We start from the raw sequence: 22330 nt of genomic DNA, 5'->3' as shown, positions 1-22330 counted from the left end.
CTGTGAGATCTAGGGAAACCTGATGTATATAGTGAGTTTTAATACAGCAGGGGCTGCATAGTGAGAGTCTCTCTCTTCAAATGTGTGTGTGTTCTTTTCTATAAAATGACAAAAAGAACACAAATAGAGCATTTATAATGCTAAGTGATGATCTAAGAATTTAACATACATGCAGTCCTGAGTTCAGTTCCTTATGCTTCTTGGCCATTCTGTCACCCTTAATTGAATATTTATATTAATTCCATTAAAAAGATAGTATTACTATCCTTATTTCAGCTGTGAGAAAACTATGGCATTACCAAGACGCCGCAATCTACAAATGGGTTAAATATGACTTAGACATAAGGAGTCTGGTTCTAGAATCTGGAGTTTTCTATACATGATGATACTTCAGTAAATTTATATTTGATAAATGGATGGATGGATGGATGGATGGATGGATGGATGGGCAGTGTGAAAGAAATGAAGTATTAAAAATGGTCAAATCTTGTATGTTTATTGAATAATGTCTTTTGTTTTTATTTTATATTGCTTGTATATGTGTGGGTTTTTAATAATACGTAAATTTTTAAAAATAATTCACAAACTATCTCCCGTATATAGAGAGACTGTGTGTTATTTTCTGATACTGGAAATTTGTACCATGCGGGTTTTGGAAGTAGTTTGAGATTGATACCATTAACGTCTTTCAGGCATTCTTTTCACGAACTGGAAATAAAATAACAGCCATATTACAGTGTAGAGGAAAATGCATGCTGATAACTTAAATGAGAAAGGAAACTCCAGAAAGCACACAGAGACTATGGGTTGAAAACAAACTTTCTTTTGCTTCAGTAAATGACTGATAATTTCAGGACATGAAGAAGTAGCTTTTCCCTGCTTGTGTCCTTATACCTGGCCTAAGAAACAGAGAGAGGGTGGTGTGTAAAGTTTGGGAAGAAGGAAAGCATCTGGTTCTGGAAAAATCTCTGCATTGATACAAGGCTTTGTTTGTGCTCTATCATCAGGGCTTGTGGGTCCATTTACACCAGAACCACCAGGACACGGTACTCGACTCAGAATATTTTCTGGCTTTTCCTAGACAGCATCGCTGTTAGAATGGCTATGTATGTGATCAATAAAAGTAAAAAGTCTAATATTTTGAAAAATACAAGACAATTAGTCTTGGCCTTACTTTGTCTTTTAATTATTTAGCTGTTTTTGAAAATTTCCTACATGTATACACTGTATTTTGGTCATTCCATCCTTTACTCCCTCCCTCCAGCTTCCTTTATCTGGCTTGTTAGGACCATTTGGAGTCCTGGCCTCCAACTGCTCTTCCCTGCTAGAGATCTTTACTTTCCTTCTGATTTGAGTTACTGAAAGCTGTGTCAATGTTGTTTACCAGCTCTGCTTCACAAGCACGTGTTGCCTTGACCTTGAGGATCAGAGGATAAGGTTTTCACCTGTTGGCCCACCTGACTGTTTTGTATATAAGCCTCCGTGGTGCCATTGAATAAAGGGCTTCTTACCAGTGACTAGAGGTCCGTGTCTCTGTCTCTCTGTCTGTGTGTCTTTGTGTGTGTTTCAGCCTCGAGCCCCTTGCCCAAAGTTCACAAACTGTATGGTAGTGCCCAAAGCTCACAAACTGTATGGTAGTGCATAGAGCGCAGACACGTGTTGTGCGCTGCACTGTTTCCCAACATTACTTTCCATTCCTTCCCAACTTCATATCTTTTTATAAAATAACACAGTAAGGACAACTAATGCTGACCAAATGCACATGGATGTGGGGCCACTTGGATATAGGCAACCTACCAAAAGCTACCTCTGAAGAGAAGTGACCTCACTTGACAGCTGTCAAATGCTATTCGCTCTTCAGCTAGGGTTAGGATCTAGAGAGAGTATCTCTCATTCATGCTGGAATTTCTAATCTCTCTTGATCTTGTGGATGGACAACCACAGTTACTATAAGTTTATGTTTTCCAGTCATGTCAGCATGTCTCAGTGTATGAAGTAGCCCTGTTGGTCCATGTGGAATATTTCTGTTCAAACTATTTTAAAAGAACTGTAAGTACATTTTGAGCTACTGGGGTTTCATAAGGCTTCTTCATACACCTTTAGTTTACACAACTCTCTTCCCCATGACCATACCCTTCCCTTTTGCTCCCAGTAGTCCCCTGCCATTCTTCCATAGGAGCATATGTTCAACTGTCCCCTTTCTTATAATTTTATTTGGACCAAAAGTTCCCGTGTGACTGCTTCATGCGAACTTCACTTTGTTTAGGCTTTCTCTAGCCCTCTGGCTTCTTCTACCCTGCCACTCGACTGTCCGACTGAAACTTTCTTAACTCTGTTACTTCCCTTCTATCCTTCATCTCACTATAATCTGCTACTCCCCTCCCTAAAGGCATCCACTAACCCGCTGGCCCATTACTAGTTTCCTGACTTCCAAATGTACTCCAGGCTAAATACCCAACAGAACATTTGAAGCTAGAACCCACTGTAAAGACTATCACATAGGATGTGGTGAGCTTCAGGATGCTGAACTGTTATGGAGGTGCAGTACACCAGAACAGGGTGGGCATGGGAGCTCTACCCTCCCCACTGACAATTTGTTTTATTTTATCTGTATTGATGTTTAACCTGCATGCTTGTCTGTGTACCGTTTCCATGCCTTATGCCCATGGCAGCCAGAAGAAATAAGCCATTGGATTCCTTGGAACTTAGTTATAGAATGTTGTGAGCAGTCATGTGGATGCTGGGAATTAAGTTGTGTCCTCTGAAAGAGCAGCAAATACTCTTAAGAGATTGCTGTACTGAGCTATCGATCCAGCCTCCATCCCTCCCTCCTTTTTTGCCCTCTGCAGCAATTCTATTTGTTGCTTTTTAGCTGAACCCTTTACAATAAGCTGGTAGATATTCAGTAAAGCCTTTCCCTGAGTTCTGTGGGCTACCCTAGCAAGTTATCTAGCTAAAAGTAGGGGAGGGTCTTCAACACATATTTATAACCTATCACTGAGAAGTAGTGGAGGCCCCGATTTCATAATGACATCTAAAGTAAGCATGGTCTTATGGGGCTGAGTTCTTAACTTGTGAGACCTCATGCCAACATCAGACAATGTGAGAACTGTGCTAAATTATAGGACATCCATTATGCCCACTTGAGAACCATCTGGTGTGTGTTGAAGCATGCATTCTCATGACTTAGTTCAAGTTCTCCACACCTAATACACTCCACTTTCCTCTTAGTTCAATCTTAGTTCAAAAAAAAAAATGCCTATTCTTTCCCAAGGACTGTTCTCCAGGGAATTGAGTTTTTGTAAAACCATTTTTTAACCCGTCACAGCATATGCATAATGCCTAACCCAACAGCTCCTTATCCACTTCTACCCAGAATGTATGTATATCTTACATTCTTCACTATAAATTGGGTGATTTTTAAAAAACTAAATCTGGCTAGGGGAATTTTGTATATTTTAAAGTTCAGATAGGAGGCAGAATACAGCGATCACCTAAGAGCAAGGATATAGCTCCATGGTAGAGTGTTTATCTGGCAGACAAAGTCCTAGGTTTGATCTGCAATTTATAACAAATAAAATATTTATACACTATAAATTAGTGGCCTCACTTCAGTCTCAAAAATTTGCATTACAAAGGATGTGTCTTATTTTGTTACAAATCTAATGGTATAATAAACCAACATTTGGAATCAATTGAAATGCATGAGTGCCATTTAAAGTGACTTTTGAACTCCTCTGATTTGTGGCACAGATAAGAATAAACGATGGGTTAATTAATTTGGGAACAGGTTTTAAAGTCTCCACATCTTGACAAGTTAACGGATATGGTCAGTAGATGTCCATTTCAGGCTACCTTAAGTGCATCAGGCACTTTAAACTCCGCTCAAATTTGAGGGTCTGTCATTGACGCTTCAGGAGTGTTTTCATCTTCTTGGACTTCCTTGTGAGTGGACTTTGATTGCCCCACGTCCTATAAACATTAACCCTTGCTTATGTCCTCTGATCTTGACTGTTTGCCACAACATGGCCTTGTCATCCTTTCTAATCAAGAGATTGAATCACAATTGCTAGAACAACTTGTACGTACATGTAATTTTGTTTGTGTTCTTTTTTCTTTTCCATAAACTGTAGAGGAGAGAATTAAAACATATCGCATGCTTTGTGTATGCGCTTCACGTTTGGTACATTATTTTCTTGAAGCTTTATATTTGTGAACAAAACCCGCTTTGTTTTCACTTGCCTGGTGAAAGCGCATAAGGAACTATGCAAGAGGAAACAGTGAGGCAGAGGGCTCTGTAACTCACTCAGCGCTATACACGAATTCATATGCAAAGCTGGACACACTTTCCCCAGTGTTTCTCAGTCTTCCTGCCACAGAATCTCCTCAGACCATTGTTTTAACATACCCGCTTGTGGTTCTCTCTCCAGTCTCATGGAAACCAAGGGATGGCTTCCAGAAGAAGTGCTTGGGCGCATCTATAATGTTCATAGAAATGATGGACTTTTAAAACATGTTTGAGAAACTCTGTTAGGAAGGACTTGAACTGAGACTCTCTTTTCTACTTGAAGCCTGGTTTTGGAAAGTGTCCCAATACCTGAAAACAAACATTTATAGTGACAAATGTTTTCTCTGGGACAATTACAGCTTTGTGCTAAGTTAATGCTGATAAATCTTCCCGACAAAGCCTGAGCCTTCATTGAGACTGGCAGTAAAGCATCATACTACGCACCAAGACATCAAAAGGCAGTCAAGCAAGGGCAGTGTGGCAAATGCCATTTCTCTGGCACCAGATTTCTAAGTTGTGCATTGTCATAACTTTAAAAAAATCTCGAGTTGTTTCAGATTATGAATGGATTGTACAGTTATTATAGCAATTGAAATTGGAAATGAAAAAATAAACCACAAACTGACATTTCCAAAGTAAACCAGCATGCCTCTCCCTTCCCTTCTCCTTCCCTCCCTCCCTCTCCATAACTTCATCTAAAATATAAACTAAAAATGCACCACATTAACATTAAAGAAGAATAGAACAAAAACAGTATGAGTTTAAAGAAGACTTTGTTAACCTGCTAGTTAGCATTGTTTTTTTTCAATTTCTAAATTAATTAATTTTTTTCTAAAAGAGAAAATTGGATTTTCCTTATATCTCACTATTTTAACTTGAATGTAGGAAAGACTTAAAACAATCATTGGGCAGAAGTGACACAATCAGTAATGTATTTGCCATGCTAGTGTAAGGGGGGCTAGAGCTAAGATCCTCTGTACTCATGTTAAACCAAATTTAGTAGTCTGTGTCTATAATCCCAGGGCTCCTAAGGCAAACTGGAAGGCAGAGACAGGAGGATGTTTGAGAACTCACAGACCAGCTTATCTGGTACATTCAGAAACAAACAATAAAAGCTAAGTTATGTCCTCTATATGTTCGCTGTGACATGAGCGGCAAGAGAGAGAGAAGGAGGAGGAGGAGAAGGAGGAGGAGGAGGAGGAGCAGGAGCAGAAGCAGAAGCAGAAGAAGCAGAAGAAGCAGAAGAAGCAGAAGAAGCAGAAGCAGAAGCAGAAGCAGAAGCAGAAGCAGAAGCAGAAGCAGAAGCAGAAGCAGAAGAAGAAGAAGAAGAAGAAGAAGAAGAAGAAGAAGAAGAAGAAGAAGAAGAAGAAGAAGAAGAAGAAGAGAGTAAGAATAAGGGAAGGAGAGAGAAAGAATCATACTGTCTTCAAAATCCCAATGTACTGTCAATTCATCATTTAAAAAATACTTTTCCAGATGCATTCAATTTGAAAGGGAAGAAGGAAGGGAGAGAGAGAGCATGCATAACTATATTAGTGTTGAGTAGTAGTTGACTAGAACAATTACCATCAACCAGAAACAAAAAAGGGAGAAATGACCCCTTAATCATAGAGAAGAAAAAACTTGGTTGTCTCAGGTCCTAATAATTTGAGGTAAAAGAGAAAATTTGGTTTCAAGATTGATTTCACTTGCCTGAACAAAAGCATAATCATATGGAATTTTGTGTGAGTCAGGCACACGAGGATACCTTGATTAATGTTAATTAAAGCCTGAAAAGGGATAATCTCATTTACAGACTTCCCCAATCCTCTACTTACTAACGCTTAAGAATAAGGTTACAATACAATCACTTCTTTCACTTTTCAAAAAAAACTGATCTTTGGAATATGTAATGGGCTAATTTCACTGGAGCTCATCCCAGCAGGCTGGGAACAGTGAGAGAAGGGGGCCGCTGTTCTGCTTTGTCTCACTTGGCCGGACGTATCCAGTTCAGAATGAAAAGGGCAGGCAGCAATCTGAGAGAATAGAATATCAAGATTTATTTATGAAGAAAAGACAGCAAGGATGACTCTAGAAGAATCTGCCTGGTCATAACAATTCCATTACCAACACTCAGAGTTTGTGCGTGTAAGTCAAAGATGGAGACACAGATGCGGTCTGTCTTCACAGCTGTGCTCACTGTTGTGGGTGCCGAAAATATTGGTACCACCACGCCTGTATATTCACTTATTGGGCTTGTTTCTTGCTATTCTTTTGGTTATGTAATACCTGTCAGAGACATGGAGAAATATTTTTCCAAAGAAAATCCTATAATTTATACACAATATGAAGACTTTCCATAACAAAAATTCTATTTAGAGAATTAGTTTGCAACTACATTATCACCAGGGCAGGGCAGTAAAACTCCCCAAATAACAACAAACCTGTCTTTTTCACCTCTGAGAGTCCAATGTGTTAGAAGGGTGACTTTTTAAATATAATCTTATCTGTATAAAATGCTTTAATAAAGGGATATTGTGGAATTAGACATAGAGGTGGCAGTCTCTGGCATTTTTAATAGGGATTGGAACCGAGCAGGAGTAGAACATCAAAGAACTTGTCACTAATAATCCATCCTTGAATTTTGTGCCACAAGATTCCTCTCAGGTCTGATGTGAAGAAGAATGCTTGGAGATATGGTCATTTCTATAATAAGTAAATAAATTCCAGTGATTGCACTTTTCTTTAAGTCAACTTGGTAATTAATCAATCTCCTTTCCTTTATTTAGGCTTTTGTTCATCCCTAAGAACTAAGGTACCTACAATGATATTTTAACATCTAGACAGAGTGCCTATAAGCAAGCAGACTCATCCTGTTGGAATGTCCACATTTTCAGCTTGAGAAAAACATACTGTTCAGGCTAAGGAAGTGACCAGAGAGCGCTTGCTATACAAGAATTCTTGCTATATCTGAGCTCAAATCCCCAGCACCTACATAAAAGCAGGAATGGCTTTGTGCACACCTGTAATCCGACTGCTTTTAGGGGCCAGGACTGGTGGATGTTAGCAACCAGCCTACCTCAAGATTCCCTGTCTCAAGGGAAGAAGTGATAGAACAGGAAATTGGCATTCTTCCCTGGTCTGCCCATGCAGGTACACAGGTAAACCCATCTGCACATATGTCTGCATATGGCCACCCTTGTACCACACACACTCAAAATACTACTCACAAGCTTGATTGTCAGTAAAAAGTTGTCTCATGTATATAACTGAAGTACTTTTCAGCTTCTTCAGTAACATTTTAAGAATGTATTATTTTTAGATTTTATTTTACATGGATGAGTGTTTTGCTGGCATGTATGTCTACATACTATGTGCATGTCTGGGGCATGCAGAGACCATATGATGGCATCAGATCCCCTTGATCTGGATTCATAGATTATTGTGAGCCAACGTGCATTCTGGGAACTGAACCCGGGTCCTCTGAAAAAAGCAGCAAGTGCTCAAGTGTTAGAGCCATGTCTTTAGCTCCATGGCATTTATTTTAATGACATTCTGATGGCAATGTAGTAGGACTTTCTTACACCAAATAACTTGTTGAATTGTAACCAGTAAATATGTTACGTATTTTATGATTGACATTGGAATTTTTTTCCTTCTGTTTTGCATGAAACTTAAAATATGATCGTAAATTTTTCATGATAGATAAAAGTTGGAAATGCTTGTGAATATATGGATGGAAATCAATACTATAATATTTCAAACTGAACAAGTGAAAGTTAAGCTGGCCCTGGTGACCCATTGCCTATTATTTCAGCTTCTCAGGAGAGTGGGAAAGGAGGGTCATAAATTCAAGGCCATCGTGGGCAATTTAGAATGATTCTGTTTCAAAACATTTTTTTAAATGGGCTGAGTATATTAGCTCACTGGTAGAGCATTTGCCTAGCATATAAAGTACTTTGGGATGAATTCCTAATAGTAATTTGCTTTTTGGAAAAGAGCAAATGAAAACAAATCCAGGGTGTGGTGTTGCACACCTAATCCCAGCACACAGGAGGCTGAGGCAAGAGAATGGGAGATTGCAAAGCCGGCAGACTCAACACAGTGTCTAGCGCCAGCTTGGACTAATGCTATACCATTCTACATAAATAAGTATGTGAATGCATAAAGGATGTATTAATGGTTTTAATATGGTCTTTGGGGTATAATTGATCTCACTAGCTTTACTAAGTACTGTGTGTTCCTAGGCCTTTAAAAAAGATTTGATTTGATTTTGGACACATGTGCAAATGCCTGCATATATATATTGTGCTGAGTATGCGGTGCCCACAGTGGATCAAAGAGAGCATTTGATCCCTTTGTACTGGAGTGTGTGTGGTTATGAGCTATCATGTGGATGTTAGGAACTGAACCTGGATCCTCTGCAAAAACCAAGTGTTCTCAACTGCTGAGCCATCTCTGCAGCCCCTCCCAGATCTCTTTTAAGCTTCCATTTTCCTTCTCTGGAAAGCAAGGCAAGTGAAAGTACCCTCTCACAGTGCTCTAGACAGAATATCTGAGAACTTACATACTGCTTAATATGTAGTGATACAACTAGGAGTTACTATATATTTATGGGACACTGTTTTGTTTTCCAAAGTAAGAGTGTCAAATTTTTGATATAATTTTCAAACTCTAGAGATTAAACACAAGATCTAATTAAACACAAGATCTCCTCATTAGGAAAGATTAGACTTGAAAAATATTGTTGTCTGGGATCCAAAGGATGCATTCAAAGTTACTTTAGGAGGAAATTTCTTGGACTAATTGTTGTTTAAGGTGCAGGCTGGCTCTGTAGCCCAGGTTAGCCCTGAGCTATGTAGGACAGGCTGATCTCAAACTAAAGGTCTTCCTGACCCTGACATTGGAATGTTGAGATTATGGATGTATATCTTCACACCCAATGTTAAACTGTTTATTATGCAAACTCAAATTACAACTGTTTCTACACTAAATTCAAATTCTCCATGAGTCTTCCCCAATGTGCTATGCTTCCTTATTGAATTTGCTGGTTGATGCTCAAACTAATTACACCAGAGTCATCCTTCAGTCCTTTTTCCCCTTTCCCACCCATCCCGTTCTTCCCCAAATCTCAATGACTCGCCCTTCCAACCACTGAACTTCTTATCTCCACATCCTCCATTGGACCAAGCTGACTACTTTGAAACAAATAAAAACAAAATCTCATGTGGATTTTTGTTTTTATTAACATGAATATATATTAAAATATCTATTACTTATTTTCCTAGTTTCAATTTTTATATGTTGAGCATAATCATTGAAAACCACTATTATGGGTGTTTAAAAAAACTAAAAATAAAGAATGCTAGTTGTTTGGGAGCAATGCAGATAAAACACGTAGCGCAACTAGTGCTCACATAGTCAGATTGAGATTGTGAAGATGCAAACTCCTGAACTGTGCCTTAGTGATCAGGACTTCTCACCCGCACCGTCTGGGTTGCGTTAAACTACCATTCCTCTATGTTAGCCATAGGATGAGTCCCTGCCTTTTTGGCATCATTTCTATTTCATGTTTCACTGATTTCTTGTCCCTCCTTTTGGGGATTTTCTTGAGCCATGAACATAAAGCCTCGCAGAGAAAGAAGACAGACATGTGTTCCTTGGCCTTTCAGACCGAGCCTCCCTAACCCGTGTTTTCATGAGTACCAGATTCACTGGGTTTTCAAAGAAGAATGGCAAGGGTTTCAGGATGCAGAAAGTTTGGATTTAATTTTCACTTGGAGACACATGGATACTGTTGCCAAAGAAAACTGTTGTTCTGGAGATGTCTGAGGTCTTTGTCTCCAAAGCCACCAAGAGTCACAGCTGCATGTGAGCTGAAGTGCTGGTGGCACAGGAGCCATGAAGGAAGTGTTGGTGGAGACCAGCTGCCTTCTAAGATCAGCCAGCCGGGCTGTGGCCTCTCCTCACCTGCTTCGTGGAACAGAAACCAGAATGGAGAATTTGCTCCTGCAGAGAAAAATAAAATGGTCCAAATGTCATGGCAAAAATAATAAAAGCCATCAGAAAAGTAATTGGCTATGCCATTCCCTGAGCAATTTCAAGAACACTGGAACTATTTTAACCAGGATTTATTAACTATTTAATTTCATCTCAACACAATAAACATATAGAAAATTGTGGCCTTCCTGACATAAATGCAAGAATAGTTATAATACTGTAAATCTTTAAAGTAGTTTTAAAATCCCCTTTCAGACGAACACAACAAAAGGCTTATGAAACTCAAATGCCTTTACAAAGGAGGTGTGTGTGTGTGTTATTAATATCCTGTTTCTTTCTAAAGAAAAAAATATTGAGGTGAGAAGTCTTAGAATTGAAATGTGTTCTAAAGAGCAAATACTTCACTAATAATTCATAGCAATCCACTAAACCACTCTCAAGGAGGCTGGGGAGATGGCTCAGTGGTTAAGATTACTGCTGCTCCTCCAGAGGACCCGAGTTTGGTGCCCAGCACCCATGTCAAGCAACTCACAGCTGCCTATCACTCTAGCTCCATAGGACACAACACCCTTTTCGGACCTCCGTAGGCATAAGCATGTACACTTGTATACATACACACATACTGACACACATACTGATAAATAAATAATAGAATAAATCCAAATAACAAAATCCTCTCTAGTTATGACTCCAGAAGTAACAGTAATCTTGCATTTAGCATTGTTAAATTGTTAATTTTTTCTTAACCTTTATTAAGTATTAAAAGTATTAAGAAATAACTATTCCTTAACCATTATTAAGTATCCATAGTGCCTTGGAAATTTATATGTACTTTTTTTAGAATTTTATTTTTGTTAACATCTGGTATTTCCTATTTCTAACATATATATTTTGGGCTTTTATACCAGAAAAGTTATGAATATTTAATATTTTTTACTCTAATACTATTTTTGCCAGAAAAAAATTATGAATATTTTTTAGTCTAATACTATTAGCAATGTCTTATTATGTCACTCCACCCCCTGCCACTGATGCCACTCGAATTAGAACAAAATACATACAGATAGCTCTAACTCAGGGTGTCTGATATTCTCTCCAAATTAAATGTTTAAGTTTGAGTAGCATCTTCTCTGTATGTCAGGTGACAGAAGCAAAACACGTCTGCCATTCAATATTTCTTCATCTTTCCTTGTCACTCTGAAAGTGTATTCTTTTCCATCTTTGGAGCCCTGCCCACAAGTAAAAAGTTCAGCATAAATAGAAAGTGATCAAATGAACCTCTCATTGCCCTCCTTCCCAAGACCAAACCAAACTAAGCTATAAGCTTGAAATTAATAGATGTATGTATGTATGTATTATGTATGTATGTATACGAAGGAGGCATACTATTCTGTGTTGAATTTTTGCTTGTTTTCGTTCATTTTGTCACTTTCTTTTTTGGCTCACATGGTCTTTGGACAGCCACTTATTACTCTTCTGGCTTCCCTGCTTTCGGGAACGCTAACCCTACCTCCTATCTGTAAGTGGCACACGTGACATAAGTCTCGACTGGCTAGCCTAAATTGTAACCATTTCAGAAGTGGTTCAGAGATAGTGGCATGGCCTAATTTACTGCAAGAGGAGTAAATCCCGAGACATTAAATCAAAGGTGAAGGGAATAGGAGAAGTACCGCGTGCTGGTGAGGAATGATGGATGTAGCCTAGAGGACCGCGTGACCGCAGCTTGGGACCCAAGCAGCAGATTCTGTAATTGGACCGGAGACTTGAGAGGCTGTCTGTGATACAGTACAGTTGCAATGAAAACCTAGTTAACCCACCAGGAGGGTAGCAGGTACAACTCGAGAAACTTAAGATCTGTCTTCCTGAGTTATTCTCATATTGCAATATGTTCCATGAAAAGCAACAACCCACACAGAATTAATGCACAATGCTAGAAGAGACAACTTTCCTTTTTGCTCAGGTTGTGAGGTGTGAAAGTTTCAGCCGCGATGCCAGTGGCATCCTCCTGCCACCGTGAGCAGCTTGTCTTTGAAATGACACTGAGCAGAGACAACCCCTAATGAGAAACAGTAGGGCTAGAGGGGGAGGGAGAGCAAATAAGGGAAAGTGGGGCCTCGGAGTAGAGGAAGCAGGAGGGAGCGAGCAAGCAACGGGGACAAAGAAATGGTGGGAGAATTATCAGCATAAAGATAAAAGGCCAAGTTCGGCCAGGACATATCTTAAATTACACTGACCTTTCGGTGATTGTTTTTCAAATACAAACTTATAGACTCAGAAATTATATGCTTATTAATTCAGCATTTAATCAGTGCCAGACACTGCTAGATGCTCTCTAGCTAAAAGTGTATGTCAGGGTAGACTCTGGGAAATTGGTAAAGTTTTTTTTTTTTTAAGTAATGTGCAAAAATCTAATGTAGTGTGTAAGAACTGTGCTATGTGAGGAAATGAGTGTGTCAGGAACACGAAACAAAATAAAATCCATGCTTCCAGTGAAAAAGAACATGAAAGGGATTGTCCTCTGTGATGGCAGCCAGAAGGGCCAGGGCTCTAGTTTTTGCCTACCAGCATGGTGAGAAGTATAATTTAAAGACACAGCTAGAAAACAAAGGTTGAGTAAAGGTTGTTGCTAAACAAGCTGTGAATGAGAGCCCGAGAAGTCTTAGTGACATCAAAGAGTAAATTCATATAAAATGAATTAATACAGTAGCCTTTGTCACTAACACCCTGTGCGTCTTCTCGGGAAAATAGTAACATGCGTTAACATGCCAGCTCTTCATGCAGATCAGTGTTCTCTCTCACGTCTTTGTTCTTAATTAAATGTTAAAATTAGACCAACTGCACTTTGGGCTGTGGTGTAGTCAGAGTATATTTAATTAGTGGGATCTGTTTGCAGGGCTGCCCCCCGCTGCTCCAGTAGCTTTAAGAGCTGGAGAAAATTTACATCTGAATTGTCTGCATCTCCTACTCTGTGAAAGGGAAGAAAGATACTTAATGTCACAGCTGGTCTCATGTCAACTTGGCACAAGATAGAGTCATCAGAGAGGACAGAATCAAGTACTTCCATAAGATCCATCTTAAAGGCATTTTCTTAATTAATGATCAATATGGGAGGACCCAGCCCATTGTGGGTGATACTATCCCGGGCTGAAGGTCCTGGGTTCTATAAGAAAGCAGTTTGAGCAAGCCATGATAAGCAAGTAAGCAGCCCCCTTCCATGACCTCTGCAGCAGCTTCTACCCTCAGATTTCTGCCGAGTGTGGTTCTGACATCGCTGTTCTTGGTGGTGAACTGTGAACTTGGGGGATGCTTTCTCCCCAAGCTGCTTTTGGTCATGGTGCTTCATCACAGCAATAACTTAGGGGTTACCCTAAGTAAGAAACCTACCCTCTTTGGTTATGTAATGTATATACATCAATTAACACAGTACTCAATCCCTGGTCCAACACTCAATTAGCTATTAATATCTATCAAGTTGCTACTAATAAGAGGGTATCCATGTCCTCTTCCTATGGCCAGTCCTGTGGTCACTTTACCAGAGGGAACATCATTGCAATAATACTTGAGGAAAATCAACAGTGTACCTTAACAGTGAATACTTTAAAATTCCTCAGCCTGGCAGGTCTACATTGCAAAGGCATGTTTTAGCAAACCCTGTTCTGAGAGCAGTTCACAGCTGCTATTAAAAATGCATTCTCAGCAGGATAAACTTAGCCGGAAGTGTTGCTATTGTTTTGTGCTTGTCGTCATATGCTAACATTCCCCACCTGTTCATTCCACGGGGACAAAGAGGCCTGTCCATACTGTAATTGTGCTGGCAGGAATACGAGCTAAGGGACAGAATAGAGGCGTTCTTGTGATTCATTCAGTCTGCTCAGATCGAACTCAAATCCACGCCCCTAACAATTGATAGAGGAAAATTGCATTGCCATTGCCGCTTTTTCTTCAGTGTCTGCTTAGTAGAGTTAATTGATGGAAATTACTGACCTTCTATATAAGCTAAAAACAAAGAAACAAAAACTGGAGTCAATTTTTCTCTTACTAGTAAGTTTCCTTACCCTTGGTAGGAAAATGGCAACATCAAAAGCATTCAGGCAGGCTATTGTGCTCTCCACAGGCCGCTGGAATGAGTCCTCCTACCCAACTTTCCTGAATCATATCCTCTCCTTTATCCCACCTTGGCTTTACCATTACACATCCCAGAATTCTCTCCTTCAAGCTGTGCATTTCCTGTTTCAGCCCCACTGTGCTTCTCCATTGTAGACCTGCATAACCATTATCAACAATAACCATTTCACAAACTCAACCTTCTACACTCTCGAAATTTCCTACACCAAATAAATTAGTTCATGACTTTTAAGTTTAACCCTAAACAAGTTCTTAGAACAAGGGCAAAAGGCAGACAGATTGGTTATTTGCCAAAATATCACACAGATGGCCTCTAGCCAAGTGGCTGACACTGATTCTGAAATCTCTTGATGTAGGCCTTCACAGTCTACACTGGTATAAGAACTACTGTCACCCAGGCAACTACAATGATGAACTGGAAAGCTCTGGTTGCCTTATTTTCCTTTTCTTGCCCAACATTCGAAAGTCTTCTAACATTCTTCCAAAAAGCATCGTTAGGTTTTCACAGCAACAGCCTACACTCTGGTACCAACTTCTGTATTAGTTGCATTTTTGCTGATGTAACAAAGCACTATATCCAAGGCAACTTGTAGAAGAGTTTATTTTGTTATTTAAGAGATTTTAAGGGTCGAGAGTTCATCTTGGCAGGAGAGCAAGGTAGCAAGTGGTAGCTAGGGTAACAGGGGTAAGAAGCTGGAAGCCCATGTCTTCACGTGTAAGCGTGAAACAGAGAGAAGGAAAAGGAATTTAACAAAGACTATCAACACTCAAAGTATATCACAAGTGATATTCTCTCTCTAGTAAGGCCATAACCTCAAAAGTGCCCCCAACTGGGGAATAAGTGCTGAGATGTTCAAGACTGTGGGAGACATGGCTCATTCAAACCACCACAATCTTTATTGAGATAAACACCAGATGTCAACCTCTTCCCTCTATATATGTACATTAAACATATATATAGATACATATCCTACATGCATACACATATGCACACACATGAACATATACACAGAAAAATTTCATCTTCTCATCAAAATATATCATTAAGGAATTGAAAATTAAAACCACATAGTTGCCAAATTTCAAACCTGGGACAAACAACTGACATGCCTATTTAGCAAATCAAAGTGGACCTGGTTTTATTCTTAAAGACTTAGTAGCTGGGCAGCTGCGCGGAGACCGGCGGAACACGCGCAACCAGGGAGGCGGGTGAACAGGCGGTGCAGCGGCGGGTTAACGGCACAGACACAGAAAATAGACATAAAGCTTTATTAAAGGAGAGAGGGAGAGAGGGAGAGAGGGAGAGGGGGGCCGTGTGCACACGCAAAAGGGGGGCAGTGAGAAGAGAGAGAGGGAAGAGATTGAGGATGACTCCAAGAGACCAGAGGTCGCTGGGAGTGGGCGTGGAAAGGGGCAGGGACCAAAAGAATAACACCTGGTCTCCAGGTTCTCCCAGCATCCCTGAGCACCTACCTGTTACAGGGTATGGCTACCTCTACCCTGCCCTCTACCCTGAACTTTCCAACCCAGGGGCTGGGCCACCATTTCTTCAGAAGCTCTTCCCTATATAATCCTGACATTTTGGTTACCTACCCCTTTTGTACCTTTGGCCTTCTAGCTGCTGTACCTAGTTCCCATCTCTCCCCTCTCCCTTTTCCTCCCTCTCTCCCTACATGCCCAACTCAGTGTGGTAATGTCTACTAGGGAGTCTTCCAGACATCGATCCCTGCCTGTGGCTGTGCTCTCCCACATGTCTACAACAAACTTTCTCTTCTCTCACACCTAGGGGCACTCATATAATTTTCTTTTTATTTATTTGTTTGTTTGTTTGTTTTTATTCAATTGTCACTTCTAAAATCTAGCACAGTTATATTACACATATGTGCTCTAATTAAGATACTGGCTTAACATGGTCCCTTGATTTTTGAACCCTGAAAGAACAAGAACAAAGGAAAAGAAAGCATTGGCATTGTAAAAACAGGGAAACTGATATTTAAAAATTGGCAGAAGAAATGGAGATCTGAATACTTGTTAATATCATCTTACATGAAAAATGAAGACTCAACGGTTGATAATTTCCGATAATATTTAAAATTAGAAAGTTACCAGTAGTAATGAAAGTATAATATAATTGAAACTGATAGAAAAGAACATAAAAAAGTAACACAAGCTGCCTTAGTTAGGGTTTCTATTGCTGTGAAGAGACATCGTGACCATGGCAACTCTTATAAAGGAAAACACTTAATTGGGGCCGGCTTACAGTTTCAGAGGCTTAGTGCATTGCCTACTAGAAAATGATGTTTTGTGATGTTAGGAAAACACCACTGAAAATGTCAAAGTATTGCTAACTTCTTGATTTGCATCAGTGTGTTACACTAAAACAAACCACTGTCATTTCAGGGGATGAATTCTGGAGAGCCCTCAGCCAAAAACGGTCAGATAGGGCTAGAGAACAGCTGCCTCCACGTCAAGTCCAAAGCCTTCACAATCTCTCAAGTGAGTTTGGGGTTTTACAATTACAGTGGGAGTTAAGAAATCCTAAAAATACCCCTATGGCAGGATCTTTGTAATTTATACTCACAGAAGCTCTTTGGGAATTCTTCTCTATGATTAGGTCTACACCCATAATTATGTCATCATGTCCACAAAAGTGTCATTCTTTCGCTCAGTTCTTGTAACTTGTTTATAAGCCTGGAAGAGCAATAGCCAATGATGTCCAAAGCCATCTGCCACTTAGACAACAGAACATGTTGTAGTGTTCCCACTAGAGCAGAGATATTGGTTAAACTGAGCTTTAAATTAGGTGCATAAAGAGTAAATGATGTGACTGAGGAATGCATTTTATAGCAAATAGCATAATGTTCCAGAAAGCAGTCATCAGGTTATCTTGGCCAGTGTACTTGCAGCACATCAGGAATGATTCTCAGAAAAACATTGAATGGAAGCTCTGAATAGTGGTTTGGCTATTATTTGGCTATTCCAAAGTCTGGAAAACAATAAGGCACATGCCAAATTATGGAGTATCATATGCCAAAACAACTCCTTGACATAAGATAGTGGAAAGTCAGTTAAAAATTCTCGTTTATTTTATAAATTATAAATTAGTTATATTCCATTCCAAATAAAATCAAAATGTCCTGAGTTCCTTTAATTCTTTCTTCACATTGGTGGGTCAGATGTTCGTAACAGAGAGTATACTCCTGTATTATATGGGGGCAGTTATAACCATGTATCTATGCTCTATTTAGTGGTTCATTTAAAAAGCATGAATTTGGGGTTCCCTAAGAATCTTGACTAAATACAGCAAACTAGTTAAAAGTCGGGTTTTGAAGCCAAACCAACTTGAGATCACATTCTTGAGAATATTTTTCTCAGCATTCTCAAGATTAAAGTTAGCTTTCTGCTTTCTTGTCTATAAACCAGAGGTAAAATTCAACTCAGAGAACTGTATAACTAAATAAGATAATGTATATAAATCATTTAATGATTAGTTTATAAGGAGATTTAAAATGGCCTGTGTCCCTTCCAAAGACATTGTAATTTGCTTGGTAAAGGTATGGTTTGGGATTTGATATATTTTGAAGATCCTTAAATAACATTGGTATGTAGACACATTTAGGAATCACTCATACAGTGAGCTCATAACTATGTGTAACTATGCCTATATACAGCTACTGATAGTATTATAGTTCAATAGTTTTATAAACATTTAACTCCATACTTGTAACATCCTAAGAGTAAACCAACATATTTATTACTGCTAAGTTTCTAATTATAGACAGGAGTCTGGAGAGTATTAGTAACAAAATCAGAGCCAGACAGCCAGTAAGACTCAAGATATAAACCCATTTTGTCTGAATCCAAATTCATAGCTTTCAGTTATAAGATCCTCTGGCTCCAAACTAACTTCCTATATATAAATTCTACAAATTCAGTTGATGTATAATATACTGAGAATTTCAGTTTTATACAAAACAGAATGAAAAAATCTTCAAAGGCATGTGAACTCCTAATAGTACATACCTGATATGTTACAGATGTGTTTGGTCTCATCGCAGAATGGCTTGTAACACGTGGTCAGAATGAAAGGATTGCTTTGGCTTGCAGTTTAAAGGTACAGTCCATCATGGTGGGAAAGTCACAGTGGCTGGTCACATTCCATCAACAACCAAGAAGCAGAGAGTGTGTGCTCAGGTGCTTCTTCATTTTATGCAGCTAGTACACATGCATATGGAGAGGTGCTGGCCACCCTGCACAGTGGATCTTTCTACCCTAATTAACCTAATCAAGATATCCTTCATAAGTGTACTCATAGAACAATGTAATCTTAATTATCTCCCACAGGTGTGCCTGGAGATTTGTTCCCCTAGTGATTTTGGATCCTGGCAAATGGACAATCAACAGTAACCATCACAGACAGTAAAGACTAATGAGGATTGTCTCAAGGAACTATGTTTGATTAAAAATATTTCTCATCTCTTACATGTAATCATGTCGGATAATGGTGCTCAATTCTGCAGAGTTTGAATGGAATTTTACATGAAAATTCACTCATTTTCATTCCATGTACATCTAAGAAATCAAGGGAAAGGATAATTTTTGGAAATTATGCCTAGCATATGTTTTAACCTAATCTCTACCCAAGATCTGAACTAATAACCCAATAATCATTAACGTCCAAGAACAAGTAGAAATAAAAATCACCGCAATATATCTACTGAGAGCCACCCCATATAAAACCACTTTAACTGAAGGTTTTACCTTTATTTTCTCAGAGTAAACTAGAATAACGGAGAGAGTTTTTACATTTTTGTATCATTATATGTATAATAACTAAATGAAAAGGGAGAAAATCAAATACTATTTGTTTTCAAGACTTATTATAATACTACATTAATTATGACAACATCCTTGCCAGAAAGATAGCCAAATATCTAAATGAAATAGACAAAGAACCTAAAACAGATCCATGTGTAACACGGGTAATTAATTTTTGACAAGGTTAAGGTGACTCAGTGGAAAGATACTTTTGTAAGTAAATGCTGCTTGAAATATCCTTGGATGAAAAAATACACACCTAATTTGTATTATTCGCCACAGGTTTAATTTAAACTTGATCACAGATAGAGTATAAAAATCTAGAAGTAAAGGACTTTTAGTAAATAATATAAAGGAAAAGAGATGTTGGACAAATATTAAAGGCATATTCCTTAAAAATTAAAATATATGGAAATTTTACTTGTAAAATGACACGGACAAGAGAATACAATGACACTCTACGGGAAGATAAAATTTTTGGAGATCTTAATTCTTATATAGGGCTAATATACAAATATATAAAGAACTGTCAAACTGATTAAAACTCAGGAAGAGAAAGTGTCTGAATATGTAAGTTATCAAAGAGATATATTAATTTAATAATAAAAAGCATAAAAAGGATATATAATATTAATAATAAAAAGCATAAAAACGATGATTAACAATATCAGTCCTTCAGCAAATACAAATTAGAACTACAATAAGATAATACTACATTGTAGACTGGCTAAAATAATAGATTGTACAAAGTGTTGTCAAGAATGTCGAACAACTTGAATTCTCACCTATCACTGATTAAAGTTTAAGTTCCAAGTCATTGCAAAGTTTTATACAACTTCTTCAAAAGTTAACAATATACCTACTATGTGGTCCAGTCGTTACACGTCTAGGTATTTAAAGAAAAAAAATCAAAGTTTTAGTATAAACAAAGATTTAAAGACAAATGTGCTTAGCAGGTTTATTTGCAATAACCTTAAACTATAAATAACCCAAATGCCTCATGAACTCATGAGTGGATTAACAAATACTGGTACATTGAAATTTCAGAATAAAATGAGCTATTAATACATACAGCAACATGGATAAACCTATGAATTGTTAAGCTGAGTAAAAGAAGCCAAACAATTATAACAGTAAACGTTGTATGCTTTCATTTACATGTAATTCTAGAAAGCAAATATATAGTTATGAAATTTAGCTGATCAGTGGCGCCTAGACAGGGACAGGAAAGAGGAAGCTATGAATACAGGAGCTATGAGTTGTTGCTGGCATCAACTCGCATCACGGGAGATTTGCAGTGGACAGCATTACAACAGAGACTCAGAACTGTCCATGGTATCGTGAATAGTTGTCGGTGAAGTGCTCAGCCTTAAAAGGGCATCTATACAACCCCTCCAAGGCTCCGAGAACATCATCGAAGGGAGTGTGGGAAGAGTCAGGGAAGAGTCAAAAGATGAGGAGGGTGTGTGGAAGGCTATCTCTTGGGCAAGACCTGGTCATTGCACTCTTTAGCTCTCAGGAGCTAGGATTACCCATCATGGAGGGAAGGGAGAGACATTTTCTTCAGTGGTGTAGTCACTAGCAAGCTGTTCATATTCCTGTAAATAACCTCTCATTCACATAACCATACACATTAAAAACTAGTTAAACTCACTGGGACACCAAAAAGAAGGGAAAGTAGTTGGGGAGAAAAGATGGAATCTGCAGGATTTGAAGGGACAGTGAAGAAATAAGGATGAATATGATCAAAATATATTATATATATATACATGAAAATACAATGAACCCATTATTATGTATAACTAATATGTTCTAATAATATATGCTAATAGAGACGTTAAAAATGAACAGTGGAAATGAGGAACCTTTGAAAGCACTGGAGGGACTAGAGATATAGGTCAGAGGTCAACAGCACTGGGTGCTCTTCTCAAGGACTGGGGTTCAGTTCCCACACCCATATCACACCTCACAACCATCTCCCACTTAAGTCCTGGGGAGTCAGAAGCCCACTTCTGACTTTGGCATGTACTCATGGTACATAGATATAGATATACATATATGCGGGTAAAGCATCCATATACATAAAAATAAAAAATTAGAAATAAAATTTAAAGAGAAATAAGCAATGGATGTGGTTATTATATAGCTTGTCATGATGGTTTCAGACAATGGAGATATAAAAGTTACACGCTTTTACATTTTTATAGAGGTAAAAAAGACATCATAAGATTCATAATCTTAACACTTTTTAAGTGTATAATAAATTATTGGTGATTATGATACACTTTGTTGTGGAGTTCATTTTGAATCCATTGTATCTCTAACACTTGTCAAACTAGCAATTATAAAAATTGTTATCTCCTTGCATAAACACTTCACTAGCTATTAAAAGCATTACATTTTGTATTTTATATTCCCTTCCTTTGCTTATATGATATGGTGACTTTGAAAGGTGTGTGTGTGTGTGCGTGCATGAATGTGCATGTGTGGGTATACACATGTGCATGCATATGTATGCCATATGTGTGCAGGTGCCAGCAAAGGCTAGAAGTCAGCTTTGGATGCCATGAAGCCAGAGTATGGAACATGGTAGGCTGAGTGTGGTGCTGGGACCTGAACGTGAGTCTTCTAGACAAGTAGCAAGTTCTGTTACATTCTGAGTTCTCTCCAACGTTCTATAATCATTTTAAATATAATTAAATGTATCATTTCTCAACAGTAAATGATTACTTTTCCAAATGATTGTTTTATTATTTACATAATCACAAATATTGTTTAGGGGCCATGACGTTGAGGCTACTCCTGCCCTCCTTGGTGGCTCTATAACTTACAGACTGAAGGATTTACTTGACATCAACAGGGTATTACTGTGATTTTGTGGTTACTAGGAATGTTGGTCTTTGTGCTTCTTTCCCCAAATATTATTTAAAATTATATCTTATGACTACTTTGGTATAAATACAAATCTCTTCCAGGTTTCATTGGGGTAGACAACTGTCCTCCTTCATGAAAGTATTTTAAAATAAAATGGTTTTCATTCTCATGAGTGCACTTAAGAAGAAAGATCAATAGTTGATAAAGTTTCTTCAACATTTTGCAAATTTACCATCTTTCCAAGCC

The 22330-nt window shown here is 38.4% G+C and overlaps 1 long non-coding RNA gene across 1 annotated transcript in view; it reads left to right on the top strand.

The window, feature by feature from the left end:
* Window positions 1-21500, top strand: part of LOC119823417 — a 102160-nt gene extending 80660 nt beyond the window's left edge. Inside the window, exons 4-5 of the long non-coding RNA XR_005286949.1 lie at window positions 16793-16888; window positions 18737-21500. This is a non-coding gene — a long non-coding RNA (uncharacterized LOC119823417). The remainder of the gene's footprint in view (window positions 1-16792; window positions 16889-18736) is intronic.
* Window positions 21501-22330: the final 830 nt, after the last annotated feature.

This window comes from Arvicola amphibius, chromosome 9 (assembly GCF_903992535.2).
Source record: "Arvicola amphibius chromosome 9, mArvAmp1.2, whole genome shotgun sequence".
NCBI lineage: Eukaryota > Metazoa > Chordata > Mammalia > Rodentia > Cricetidae > Arvicola > Arvicola amphibius.
This window is presented reverse-complemented; position numbering and strand designations above follow the sequence as displayed.